Consider the following 3,432-nt stretch of genomic DNA (forward strand, 5'->3'; position numbering starts at 1 on the left):
CGGGCGGCCCGGGGACTACCCGATTTGATGGGTGCTTCCAACCCCGCTCTGCCCCACACCGGGTCCCCAACCCTCACTCACCACCCCCATCACGCCCCCAAAGCCCCGGGGCAGCAGGCCCACCCGCTGTCGGGAGCTGCTCCCCCCACCCGGCCCATCCCTGAGGAGACCGGCAGCCTCCAGCCCCCTCTCCCGCTGCGATTTATAATAAATATTAATTTACTGAGCTCAAGCCAGCTTAGGTTTTATTAAGCTTCCTCAGTTTTCTAATATGTAAGAATAGGGCTAATCCAAAGAGCCAGTCTCCTTTTTGGGAGAGCTCTCTAACGTGTTTATAAACCCATTAACCAGCCGGTTACGTGTCCCGCTGACCGTATATAATAAAATGATTTACGTTATTTAGAGCCCACCTGAACTTGGCAGCGTTTTTCTGGCTTTTCTGCTCACAAGGGCGCTCCGGCATAGCGGCGCTTCGCAGGTGGGAGTTCACAGAGCACCCCGTTGGTGTTCGCATTGACATTTTGTTTTAAAATGCTGTATTTTGCCGCGGTTTGCACCTCATTTTTTATCTTGAAGACATTTCCTGGCCGGCTCACTAGCGGATAAAACATTTTCCCTAGGAGGCTGTCCAGTTTTGCATGCAAGAAGGGGCTGTTTGCACATCCCGTGCAACCACAAGTGATTTTAACGCTGTTTGGCAGAATCTTCCAGGGAAAAGCCCAGAATTAAGTGAAACGGAGACAAAATCGGACATTCAGTAGATGGTATGGGCAGAATTCAGATGTTTGGTAGAGCAGAATAAAAATCATCCCACGTATGTGACGGTGCTGTACATAAAACGAAGCTCAGCCCCTTAAACAGCGAAGATGCCTGCTCCGTTTCCAACATTTTTTTATTTCATGTTTGATGCACGTTTCGTGTCTCACTCACTTGCAAATGGATTTTTGAGCCCAATATTGGTTGCTCTCCATGCGGGAATCAATCACATCCTAAAATTACCCCTTTATATTGGAGAGTGTTAAACTGGAAGGACTAACCAGTCGCCCTATAAACGAGTCAGGACCCTGTCTGTCTGTCCGTCTGTCTGGAGGGAGGGAATCTGGGAGCAGGAAAATACCTGTGGCATTTGCAGAGCTACCGTAAGGGTATAATCTCCTGCCTCCAGGTGCGCAAGCAGGAGGAACTCTTAAAAAATTAACGATTGCATAATTTCTTTAAAAATAGAAGCCCTGCAAAACTAATAAAATGTTTTGAGGGGGCTCCTCATATCAATAACTGACAACTGTGTATCAATAACATACAAATATATATAAAGAGCATATATTACCCTAAATTATATCTTTTTTTACCCTAAATTATATCTTTTTGCATGGCTTTGAGCTTTGTCCTGCAGGGTTTGCAGCCCAGCCCTGTCTGAGTGTTGGAGAACCAGATGGGGTGCGGGGGGAAAAGCAGAAAAACTACATAATGGAAACCAGATTTAAATAAATGCAGTGACATAATCTGTACGGTTCTTGGCAAGAAAAGAGCAAGTCTGTGCTTTTCATATCTGCTTTTTCAATAAGCTGTAAGTTTCCCTTTTAAGAAATGGTTATAACAAACAGTCCTGATTCCTCTCCTATTAAAGTCAGTAGCAGACATCCACTTGGCTTCCGCCAAAGCGCCCAGCTGAAGCATTGCCACCTCGCATGAACTAAGACTCGCCCAATAGTGGTTTTCTCCTAGCTCCAGCCGATGTTTGGTATTAAGAAACTCAGCCTTCATTTAAAAAAAGTGCCGGTGTGAGTGCCAGCATGCGTGGGAAGCTCTAGACCTCCTCGTCACATAGAAAACCTTGGAAATTTATACTCTAAAAGCTGAAAACACTAAGGAAAAAGCGCCTAATCTGTTCATCTTTGTTATTGCTAAGCTGGGGACTGAGGTAGAAGAGAGATCTGAGACAATTCATTGTTTTGAATTGCCCAGGACTGACAATATTGTTATTGGATTTTAGGATTCTTCCGCTCCTTTTGCAGCCGAGCAATAAAAATGTGTATTTGGCACAATTCCCTTGGACACACTTGGAAAATAAAATCTGTGTTATTTTACTCCAAATGTACAGGATGCAGAAAAATAAACACGAGATAATGGGACAACTATAATGGTTTGGTATTTAAAGGAAAGACAACCCAGAGCGATGTCTGTGTAATATTTAATGGCAAATCATAGTCTCTAACATCATTATATTATTCTGTTACAGTTTTTTCACACACTGTAAAATACTCTACAGTAGCTATATTTAAAAAATCCTAATTAAAAAGAGGAACACCCTGTGACAGCAGAAATAACTCAAGGGAAGAGGGAAAGGCTGTTTAAATTGCCAAGTGCTATCTATCCATCTAAACTCACCACATACCGCATTTAGCCCTTCGTTCACAGCAAAAAACCCCAGCAATCCAGAGCTGGCATAGTGCACATTTCCTAATCATCCCAGGTTACACCCCAAATTATTGGCAACACAGAGCAAATTCTGGTCCAACACCCCGGGGGGGATTGCTCCCACCTTAAATGGGTCAGAATTTGCTTTACGCCCTAAACCATGAGGATTTATAGCACTTCCAACCAGGATAAAAGCAAGCAGCAGGAAGGAGAGGGCTGGGTAGCGCTTCCCAACTGCACCGCAGCTACGGGAGCCCTCAAAACCCTCCATAAAGCTGCGTATCAGCATCCCAGCTCTCGGGGCAGAGGTGAATTAAGCAAAAGCAGCGGCACAACCAGAAGCAAAGCACGAACACCAGATGTGTCCTCCTGAGCTGCTCCCATGTGGTTGCAGGATGGAAAGGGAAAGACATAGGATCCCGCCCAACCATCCTAGACCCTGAAGGAGTTCAGAGACTTGCGTCTGTGCATTGGGCAACACGGAGAAGGGAGGGATGCGTGGCTGGAGCACGGGTTTCCCCACGGAGCAATCAATCCGCCTACAGCGAAACAAAATGGGGCAAAGGCCCAGATCCGCTGTATTTACTCTGGCAAAACTCCTCGCTGCAAACAGTGGGAGTTTTGCCTGAATAAATGAGATTTAGGGCCCAGACAGAGCAGAGATGGGAGCCTGCATGTGAGATTTCTTCCTGCAGGCGTACAGCAGAGATCAAGGTTACCTTCCTCTTCCTCTCGGGACATGACCATGCACAGGCTGTTGCATGTCTCTACCTTTCTTATCTGGTAAGGCATTTCTGACACCAAGTTGTCCTAGTTTCGGCTGGGATAGAGTTAATTTTCTTCCTAGTAGCTGGCACAGTGCTGTGTTTTGGATTTAGGATGAGAACAAAGTTGATAACGCATCGATGTTTTAGTTGTTGCTGAGCAGTGCTTACACTAGTCAAGGACTTTTCAGCTCCCCATGCTCTACCGACTGAGCAGGCTGGAGGTGCACAAGAAGCTGGGAGGGGGCAC

Source organism: Aptenodytes forsteri, unplaced genomic scaffold, assembly GCF_000699145.1.
Source record: "Aptenodytes forsteri isolate BGI_AS27 unplaced genomic scaffold, ASM69914v1 Scaffold243, whole genome shotgun sequence".
Taxonomy (NCBI): domain Eukaryota; kingdom Metazoa; phylum Chordata; class Aves; order Sphenisciformes; family Spheniscidae; genus Aptenodytes; species Aptenodytes forsteri.